The sequence below is a fragment of the Armigeres subalbatus genome, chromosome 1 (genome assembly GCF_024139115.2).
Source record: "Armigeres subalbatus isolate Guangzhou_Male chromosome 1, GZ_Asu_2, whole genome shotgun sequence".
Lineage (NCBI taxonomy): Eukaryota > Metazoa > Arthropoda > Insecta > Diptera > Culicidae > Armigeres > Armigeres subalbatus.
The window spans coordinates 287,866,172-287,877,970 of NC_085139.1; positions in this window are offsets into that span (position 1 = coordinate 287,866,172).

Below are 11,799 nucleotides of genomic sequence, written 5' to 3' on the forward strand. Positions count from 1 at the left end.
GCCCTGTAGCATAATCAGACTAATAATATTAGCTACAAGTTACAAGTTACAAGTCTTGCGGGTTTCAATTTACTTATGCCGGTTTGAATTTTGTTTTTAGTCCAATAACTGAAATCGTTGAAATTATTATGAAATTTAGGCGATTTCTTGAAAGATAAATCATTTCAAAATTTAAGTTCAAAATACTTACTGATGATAATATCGCATCAAATTTTATTAAAAAAAAATTAAGTAGTTTTTTCTTTCTTTTCCATGATTGTTGACAAAAATAGGGTGAGATGCATGGCCCCATCCGAGATTGTTTAGTACAACAACTCACATTTGAGTTGAATAAAGTCATTTTTAGGTAAACTAAAGTTACTAAACTTTGCTTTGGGTAATATGTTTTTACGTGGATTAAACTACGTGGTGTTACGTGTTTTACACAAAATTGACGTCAGCACTTAAAGTATTTTTGCTTTTTCCAGAGTTATTTGAAAAATTTCATAATTCTCAGTTTTTTATTGGAACGAGAAATTTATTCTTAGTGCACAGTATTTCACTGTATGATAATTTAATGCACTTTGAATAATAGTTTCTTTCTATTTTAAGTCGGTAAAATAATAAAACGAAGCTGAAATACTAAAATAAAAGCTACTTGTAAATTAAATTACAGCACCATTCATACTTGTAAAAGAAACTACAAACCAACGCTAATAATTTGTACTTGTATTTTCTTTATGCAACAGTTACTTGTAAATTCTGCTAATATTATTAGTGCGCTTTACTTGTAGTATTAGACTTGTACATTGATACTTGTAAGGGCTTGTGCTTGGACTTGGGCTTGTGCGCTCTGAGTGGCAATCATGGAAATGATGGAAAGCTTCACTGACAATATTTTACACGTTCATGTTTTTGGATTCACACGTGATTTTTCACTATTTGTTAAACTTAACGAAATAACGTGTAAATCTAGTCTAAAGTGTCAAAACACAACACGCTCGAAAAATTTGAATTTCACGGGGAATGAGAAGGAAAAACACGTTGAATCGCCAAGGATTAATATTATTTTTCGAGTGAAAAACGTTAGGATGTATGTCACCGGATTATTTATTGCTTTCTATAGATAATAAAAATTGAAATTACTTACTTACTTACGGATCCTGTACACCTCCGGTGGTGCAAAGGGCCGACTTGAAAGATCTCCATCCTGAGCGTTGCCCGGCTATCGCTTTAACCTGTTGCCAGGTTAGATTTCGGTCGACTTCTTTTATTTCTTTATTGAGGCTTCGCCGCCATGAGCCTCTGGGTCTGCCTCTGCTGCGATGTCCCGCTGGGTTCCAGTCTAATGCTTGTTTACAGATTTCGTTTCCGCCCCTACGTAGAGTGTGGCCGACCCAGCCCCACTTCCGATCCCGAATTTCTGTTGCTATCGGCCTCTGGTGACAACGACGATGGAGCTCATTGTTTGAGATCCAGTTTTGAGGCCACCAGGCCCGAATTATATACCGCCGGCATCTGTTAATGAACACCTGCAGCCGTTGAGTGTTCTCCACTGATACACACCATGTTTCGCTAGCGTGTAAAAGCACAGATTTCACGTTAGAGTTGAAAATTCGTATTTTGGTGCGTTCACTTATCTGCCTGTTTTTCCAGATATTTCTTAAGGTCACTCCTGACGGAATCCAAGATTAAAAGTGCTCGCGTTTTCGAGGGCACACCACTCGATACGGAAGCAACGCACAACTGTCATTTTTATTATTTCACGCATGCTGCGACGCAGCAAAGCTAAATCAACAAAAATGACAGTTGTGCGACGCCTCTGAATAGAGTGGTGTGCCCCCGAAAACGCGAGCACTTTAAATCTTGGATTCCGTCAGGAGTGACCTTAAACTCGCAAAGGCAGCCCTTGCTTTCTTGATTGAAATAGAAACAATTAATTAAATGCATTTATACAGCCTGCTGATATTTATTCATATTAGTTTCACATGTGTAAGAAATGTATTGAACAAATTAACATTGAACATTTAAATAATTTCCACAGCTCAGGTAGTAAACGGTTCAAGTGCGAAAGTTTCCGGGTTTTTCTGCCTGTGAATAATCAGCAGCAGAGGAATCGATCCAATTAACCATGCATGAAAATACAGCTTCGGATGATGGATCCATATTTTCGCTAGCGTCGAATGTTATCATTAAGTAGAAAATCTGAAAATCGAGTTATGCACCAATAAGAGTTTAATATAAATAATAGCGTATATAAATAAATAACTTACCTTTTCGTTATCTTATGATTTCGTATCTTGCATTTGTATATAAAAGATGCAAAAACACTATGCGTTGATTACTCATTCGCCCACTTCAACAACTCACAACAATGTTTTGCGAACGCCATGTTACTGCGGTCACAAATGAGTTCTCTATAGAATGATGTGTAAAACACGTTATAATAATCTGTTTTTTTCAAATGGTACCAATTCAAGTTAATTTCTTGTTGATTCGACGTGGTTCGTGATTGGAAATGAAGATTGGAGAAACACGTTCGATTTACGTGAAATAGAACATCGATCAAACGTTTGGAATATTTTCAGTGTTTATTTTGAGTTGTTTAAACTTGATTTTGATAAATGAATTTAACCGTGTATCGAATGTGATCCTAATGTAAAGCACAGCATTAAGAACAGATGTCGTTCTATATAATTAAAAAAGCAAATTTCATGTTTCTAGTTATTGAAATATTAAGCTTTGCAAGTAGTTTTTAACTTTTTTTTAACGTTTTTAGTAACATAAGTGTTGTTATTTACTTAAAAATATTTCTGAATAGATTGTTGTTTTAGATTAGCTGTACTCATGCTTTGCTAATGAAAATTTGATAAAAGCACGCATTAGACTGTAACACTTACTAATAATTATATAATACCTAATTATATTCTTTTTTTCTGTTCTATTCTAATTTTGCATGCCATCCAATTTTATTCTTTTAACGAAAAGTTACGAAACATTATACTGGACATAGTTCAACACACGTTCCGATGCTCATCTACTCTTAGTATGTCATGATTTATTTTTTCGTTTGACCATTTTTTACTTCTCTTTCATGTTTTCTCTTCCGCCAATGTGTGTGTGTGTAACCATGTGACTTGTTTTATCGAAATCACACGCACACAATCATACAACTCCAAAAATAAAACCTGCGCCAACAGTAGCTACAACCTGGAGAACGATCAGGTCAATCACCTGCCGTACCAACCGTTGGACGACCTGGAGCTGGGCAATATTGATATGTTTGCGTCGTCGTACAACTAGGAGCCTACGGGAGGTGCAGTGGAACGCAAAGCACTTGATACGACACACAAACAAATACACATACACACACACACATGTTAAGAAACACGCAATCGATCGAGGAGGGTATTGTGCAAACGAAAGAAAAACAACCAGCGCTGTGTCAACGATAATCAAAATCCCCCCCCTCCCAAATTTTAGTGCTTTAAGAATGATCAAAATTTGTGTATTTTTTTGGTTTTATTCCTTAATTCTTTTTTACGTCGTGAATGCTAGTGCATTTCTCTGTATTGAAGTTGATTATCTTATAGTTTTATAATTCTATATCTGCTCTAAACGTATATGTGAATAGAATTTATTCGTTTCTGTCCCGCTACCCTCCAGGAATGTAATGCTTAAGTTTGATGAATGCAGTTAGACAATGCTGGAGGACCAGTTGCATGTTACGGTTGCCTGATTCGATTACCAGGGATTGTATTATCCTATGATTTAGTAGTGTCTAAAAATATGTGTCCTTTAGTTTGTCGGATGTTCAATCATACGAAGTTAATTTAGATCTTAGTACACGGAAGTGATAACCATAATTTTGAATTTGGCGTGCATTAATATCGATTTTAGTAGAGATTCCACTGCAGAAATGGGATGATAGCTAAGGAAGGCAGAGAACACATCAAGATGAAACGAAGCAAAATAGAGTGAAGTTAGTGGATAAAAATATGTTTGCGAACGAAACATAACCTGTAAGTACCTTGAGGGATGGAAGCGGTTCAGAAATTCCCCTTGTCATTTATATTAAGAAGAAGCATACATACGCGAACCACGTCATTAATATGTTTAAAGTGAAAATAATAATTGAAAAATGAGTGTTGTGATTGTTCTTCTTCTTGTGATAGAGCAGTGTGTCAGCTAATCGAATAAAACTGTGGAAAGTGTCGTTTGATGGAAGAATTTCATAATCTAAGAAAGCAAATTTTGTCTTGTAAGAGAATTCTGCACTTGTATAATGTAAGACAGTAGATATTAAGGTGACACAAAAATTATATATATATGAAATACACACAGACAACATTGATACTAGCCTATTGAATCGAAGGGCGAATCGGAAACGAGAATGTGACAGACAGGAAAACAAGCGGTTTCGTTATTTGATTCTTTAAGAGACAAAAAATGACAGATTACGACGATGAGCTTTAGGGGGATGAAATACTAGTGATTGCTGTAGCAGATGAGACATAAATTTATAACAAACTAGGGAGCTTGTTTGCTCCTTCATCCTTGCAAAAGCATACAACGAATTAAGAAAAAGTTATTCTAGAGTAATGTTAAAAGTTTCTTACAAATGTAAACAAACCATGTCTAAATTAAGGCCAAACGCTCGTCATTTGGCAGCTGGGAAAATTTCCTATTATTGGTCAGTGTAATATTTTTCAGCTACTGAAAAACGGTGCAATTTATAGTAGTTTTCTATTCAAACTGTTAGTTTTGTCAAAATTTTTGTATTTCGTGAGACTAGTATTTTGTCTGTTTAAATATCTGTGGCATGAACCTCGTACGAATGATGTCGGTTCACATCCCATCAATGTGAGCGCAGGCCACACTGGATAAAAAATATATGCTTTTTAAAATTAGTTTTACCTCAAAGTATTCTTTTTTCAAAACAGAATAAAAATGAACTGCATTGAGAAAAGTCATACCGTATATTCCGTATGTGTCTTACTGTAGCAAAAAATGTTTCCCGTTGAAATTTAAACGAATGTCTTTGAACATATTCTTTGTAGAATGATGATAGCTAAAAAAACTGTATTGTTGTTTGACTGCATTTACAGTAAGAGCACGTAAAATACACAGAATTATATAAAGAAAAATGCCATGTCTCTGCAAGTACATTTCGATCAACAGCGAGTGAGATAAATGTTCTATTTGTAGCAAACACTTACATACACACAAACCAAGATCACGAATTTCAACTATTCCAAGAATAGTGCCATAAACGAGAGGGGAGAAGTAACCACCACTAGTATCATCTAGCACCTAGACTAATATGTAATCTGTTTCTTTCGTCCCCTCCCCCTCCAACTGTGAGAAGATATCTGATTTTAAATATATATATTTTTAACGGTTATATTCATCGTTCGAATCAATGTGCTTTATAAATTTACACAACTGGACGGAACAGAAAAATGAACGAAAAAGTAAATCAGATGGTTCTAATTTTTATATTCTTACTCGATTCGGGAAATGTAGTTAGGCCAAAACGTAAAGAAAGGAACTGGTGCGCTGAGAAGATATGTGAGGAAAAGATTTTTTACACCACAAAAAGATTATTTTGATTAGATTGAACCTTGGTAGTTTAGAAGAAACAGAAAATGCAGATGGAAGATATTTACTCGGAAGCGTTCTTCAAGTCCCATACACATGTATAAGTGAAACACTGTTGTAAACGCAAACTCATCGGTTTCAGAGAGAGAAAGAAATAACTAAGAAAAGCTTAGAGAAAACAATTGTTAAATTAAATATACAAAGAAAATCCGTAGTTCAGAGCATTTGATCTTCATGATTACACCGTTTCGATGAAACAAGAAGAAATGTTGGTACTTAGACCACAGAAAACGTTTGACTTAAATTAGATATTATACATATACACACATACAATTAAAGCTAGAGGAAAAAAAATTAAAAAATGACGGTGTCAATTTTAATGAAGAAAAAACTGGAATGAAGTCATCATGTTTCTACTTCGATCGTGAAAAGTATACGTTTTGCGCCTGGGGCGCAGTCTACGAAACTATGAAAGAAATTTGTATACCTGACCACAAGACGATAAATACAAGTTTTATCATAATTCTACACATACACACGGTTTACACATTTACCCGAGAAGAATTACAAAAATAATATATAGTAAATTGCAGATATAACCCCATAAATGAAACAAAACAGCCTGGGAACCAGTAGCACAGGAAAGAAAACCTTATTTACAGTGTAGTTTGCTATGAGCAGGCGACCAAGGCTACATTTATTCCAATGAACTTGATACTTACACTTGAAGATAAAAAAATACAAAACACGAACCATGGATGATGGAACGAGACACAGTTGTAATGAAAATACGTCCAAAGAAACTTCCTTAGGGTCTGTCTCAATTGGATAATTAAACTGAAATTAAACTTAAAAGTGACATTTCAATAATTACCAAATAACCCTGCTCGCAGAGCAAGATTAATTTTGACAGATATCGAATCATTTTCCATCGATGTCCTATTGGAATTGCTGGGTAGCACCAGCCATTCTTATAACGGGGTGATTTTTTAATTTTCGAACTGTCACTTTTAAGTTTAATTCTCTAAATGAGACAGACCCTTAGTAGGAAAACGAAATAAAAGAGTAAAAGTATTAAACTTACACACAAACTAATGAGCATAAACACGCAAATCCCCACACACTCACCCCCACTCTACCCAGAACCAGAGATCTAGAGAACAAAAATGCCTTTCGAGTCCATTGAACCACATCAAAGCATTTTTTCACACATTTCTGAAAAAAAAAATACAAAATAGTAAAAACTCACAAACACACAAGTAAACTGAAGAAGAAGTCTTTTTTCAATGATGCGCGAACCAAAAGAATTTCAAATGAAGTGGTCTCATTTCTGAGGAGGAAAATGCAAAGAATGAAGCAAAAAAAAATGGGACGGACGGAATCAATGGAGCACTGAAAGGTGCGCGATGGAACAAACAAGAAGGAAAACAATGTAAGATTAAATGTATTGTGCTTATTATATAATGAAGAAAAACTTGAAACAAACTGCGTTTTGAGGATTGTTTTTGCTTGATTTTGTCTGGCTGATGATGACACGTCCGTTAATGGTGTATGCCGTGTCTGTAAATCTTTTGGGGCGGCGTTAATCTAATAAATTTCCTCGGACTCGATAAGTTGCGGAGGACAACGGAGGTCTATCGTAGCTTAGTAGGGAAAGAACCTGTCTAACATACTGGGGTTGTGGATTCAAACCCCACCAAAGGAAGTTGTCTTTCAATAAATTTTTCGAACTAAATCTTCCACATTCTGTGCATATGCTCATCGAGTTTTCAACATTGTAACATTGTAATTGTCACCATCCGGCTAGTATCTATCTGGTTTCAGTTGGACTAAGCATTCTCGTCAATTTCCCAGTCTTCAAGCCTACAACTAACTCCCGACAGCATCCTTCCCGTCTTTGGCTGGAAACAACAGAGTTATGATCCACGTTAGCAATATGCCTGCCACGGCTTCCAGTTTAACCCCAAATATGTATTAGCGTATGTATACCTAGCACATTTGCGCAATTTGCTCTACTTGTTTCTGAGATACAAAAGATGATGATGCAACTGATGCAGATGTACCCCAACAGCAGCACTCGTCGTTAAGATTGTGGAATACCCACTCTCTAGTGACTAAATAACTGGAAATCGCTGAACCGAACCTGAACAACTAAATCAACATAATCCTAACGGAGAATCGATCGCTACCTTTCGTCTTCTCGAGACATCTACAGAATGGACCAAGACGGCGAGCAGTCAAGTGGAGATGTTGCCATTGTCATTTTCAAGGGGCTCGAGTTTCGGGCTCTACCCGACTATCGTCTAACTATCATCGAGGCAACTGGTATTGAATTTATGACGCCGAAAGGCTACATCAAAATCTTCGGGGTATTCAGATCCTGGCTCGGCGACAAAGTAAGTTTATTCTCATCGGTGATTAGAATGCCTGCCATTCGTTGTAGGGAAACTCCAGAGATAATATGAACGGCAAAGAGGTTGCTGATGACTTTCTGGCTGGACACTACATCGTTCTGTATCCAGAACAACCAACAGTCTGCTCGTTGGCCGGAATTGGATTTATCCATACTCGACATTTCTATTACGAACATCATCGAAAGCTCCAAGTTCAGTGTGTTCACCTCCCGATGCAATTCGAAGTCGACCACGAAGTCTATCAGCGGCTCCAACAATGTTACAGCTCTCTGAAAAGAACCGCCTAGACGTAGCTCCTGTTTGTTGGGGAAAGCATCGACCGAGTGTTTCAGACGTGATTGTACAAAGACACCCAAAGAACTTAAAATCCCGCTAGGAAAGTCTAAGGTATGAAGAAGTCATCAATATTATTGACATTACAGTTAATGAACGAGAAATTTCATGATTATACTAGAAACTTGTCAAACTACATACTTGAAGCCCTTCTGGCGACTTGTGAAAGTCCTGTAAACTAGAATTAAACTAGTTTTTTTTGGGACGTAGACAAAACTTTGTGTCTCGGCTGATGAGAAAGCCAACATATCTGAACAATTTATAGTCTCTCATAGTCTGGCTCGGGTCATAGTTGACGCAGTGCATGCGCCGGTGGTGGCATCAATCAACGGTTCACCTCACAATTCGGATATACTTCCTTTCCATCTGTAAGCTATGGAAAGGGGATCCCATCCTTAAACCGGGGAATGTGCTGGCGCGCTACAGGCCCAAAAATCTCCTGTCGTTGATCGGCAACTTGTTAAAGGAAGTCATCAACTCCTGACTCGTTGAAAACATGAATGTGAACGACATACTGTTGGATGAGTGATTTTGGCTCAGACGTAGTCACACAGCGATCTATCAGCTTTAAAGTGGCAGCGGAGGAGATAATTACCTCAGTTTAGCGGACGATATAAGCCAACTAGCCCTCACTTTGAGGGAAGTTAAGGATGCCATCCAACTGCTAAAGACCACTAAAGTAGCTGGTAAGGATGGTATGGGAGTTGAGCTCATTAAGAGGGGCCTGTACTCAATCCTGGAAAAGCTGGCCAGTGTTTGTCAGAATCGGGGACACTGAACAGCTGCCGAAGGAGTGGAAGGAAGGGATCATATGATGTGCAAAACTGTGTGAACATTTCGGGTGAACATTCCAGTTCGTTCGAATCGCGCTGGGGACTAAGACAAGGTGATGGACTTTCATGTTTGTTGTTTAACATTGCGCTAAAAGGTATCATGCGAAGAGCCGAGTGTAACAGCCGGGGTACGATTTTCAACAGATTCAGTCAATTTATTTGTTTCGCGGATGACATAGACATTGTCGGCCGAACATTGGCAAAGGTGGCAGAACTGTACACCTGTCTGAAACGTAAAGCAACAGAAGTTGGACTGGTTATGAATGCACCGAAGATAAAGTACATGCCTAGTGGGCGGAACCGAGCGTGACAGGGCCCGCCTGGGAAGCAGTGTTACGACAGACGGGGATACTTTCTATGTGTTGCGGCGCAGGATGGACCACGAGCTCGCCCAGCTCTATGGCGAACCCAGCATCCAGAAGGTATCTAAAGCAGGAAGGGTGTTACCGTTAAGACATTAAATCCTAAAATTTCTATTAAAATAACACATATACAACCAAAAGAAATATATTATCTATCAGTTCAATCAAAGGTAATTGCCTATTTCCGGGGATTAAACCACCCGACTTAGGCGTTAATTTACAATGTTATGAAAACTCATATGTGAATATGTACGTTATGTGGAAGATATTGATTTGGAAAATGTATTGGAGGTAACCACTTTCCCTTCGATGGGACTCGAACCCATGACCCTACAGTACGCTAGACTGGTGCTTTAACCAACTAAGCTACGAAGGACCTCCGTCGGCCTTCGCAACCTAGCAGCTACTGAACGAGCTCGAGATTCCCCAAATTGGACGCATAGTCAAATCACTCGCAATCCATTTCTCAAGCCTATTATCTATGTTTTTAGTAAACTTAAATAAACTGAAACTATTTCAGTTCAATCAAAGTTAATTGCCTATTTCCGGGGATTAAACCACCCGACTTGGACGTTAATTTACAATGTTATGAAAACTCATATGCAGAGGCGCATCCACGTTCCAAATCATGGATAGGACAAATAGGGAAAATAAGGGCAAAAGCTCAGATGTTGAGAAATCAATGCACGTTTTACATATAAACAATTCGAAATTGGAAAAGAGTAATGGGTAAGCAGGGATGTATGCAGTATAAGAAGTCGCCTTGGAAATCGAATAAATATTTTATTGTACAGAGCTACTTCAAAAACTTGAAGACTTAAAGCAAATTTCCCTCAAAGCGCATACAAAACGATAACGCGCGCACCCAATGTGTCTCGCCTGATAAGCGTAGCACATTTAATCACGTGTTCCATACATTCCAGTGGCCCATGAAGAATTGCGCTTTTCCGAAATATACGAAGCGTACTAAAAGTGCACGATCCATCAAGTACTAATTATTCAACTTCTCTGTTTCGAGACTATAGAAAAAAAACACATTTTGCTCGCCCGGTGGCTGCTGTAGTCACTGTAAATTGGTTAAAGAATTGCTCATGAAATGAAAAAGGAGAAATCTCTGAGAAATTTTGTGAGCCAGATTTTCATGTTTCTAAAATTATTATTGTAACGGTTAGAATTCACTAATTTCTCGGTTAACCTGAACTTTTACAGCTTTTTGAATATCACCTGAATTTTCTTTGATTTCTTGTAAATTTTTTCGTGGAGTTGTTTCATTGACCCTGAAGATCTTAATCTACTAAAACCAAACCATGTACAAAAGCTGGGTGTACTTTAATCCATAACGTTGAGTAGACAGCTCTACGTGGTGTGTTACGGTGTAAGATCTGCAATGGCCACGTTGTCAGCTATAGATTAATCTTGACCCAACGATTATCTTACTCAATATGTAACTCTGTGGTACTTAACACTTCATTCTTCTCTAAGTTACGGTGAAAATTCCATAGTAATCCTCATGGTTACTCTGATAGTAATGCAATCTAGATAGAAATTGCAAAAGAACCATAAGTAATATTGATGTCCAATCTACGAAGTACACCGTAACTAGCTATGTTATGCATTGTACATCTTGGAATGCTTCTGATTTCCGAAAATCTGAAGTTTTCAATAGAGATTGCGGATCCCACCATTTTCTTTATCGGTCCTTTTAGATTGATACAAAACTTTTTCTCGTTGGCTTTTAATAATCCATTTGAACGTGCTCTAAATGTGATCAACGAGAGACAATTGGTCGGGGTTCAACCAATCCGCACCAAGCGGCTTTTTGACTGACTTGTGTTATTTTGTTCGCAAAAGGAAAACGAAAGTATTTCATGTCAATTCATGCGTACTTTCGTTGTAGGAGATCCTTAGTTATGGCTTTGAATGATGTCCGATGCGATTTATGATTAAGTAAATCTGTTACACGAAAAGTTTGGCAAAAAATTGAAAATTTTTCATTGGCGCTTGGTGTGATTTGGCTGAACCCCGACCAATTTTATTAATGTTGAATCAATCCTTTTTTCAAATTCTCACAATTTCTGTTTAATCCCTCCTGGAAAACCTTTAGTCATCTTTGAACAATTCTGGATTTTTTTTCTTTGTTAAGGAGACTTTCATCCCTAGGCTGGCTCGTCTCCGCGAATTCTGGGATTAAAAATTACTTCCTTGTTCTTTGTTCCTTGTTCTTGAAGAACAATTAGCAGATTACTACCTCAGGTTCCCAGAAACGTTTATGAATAT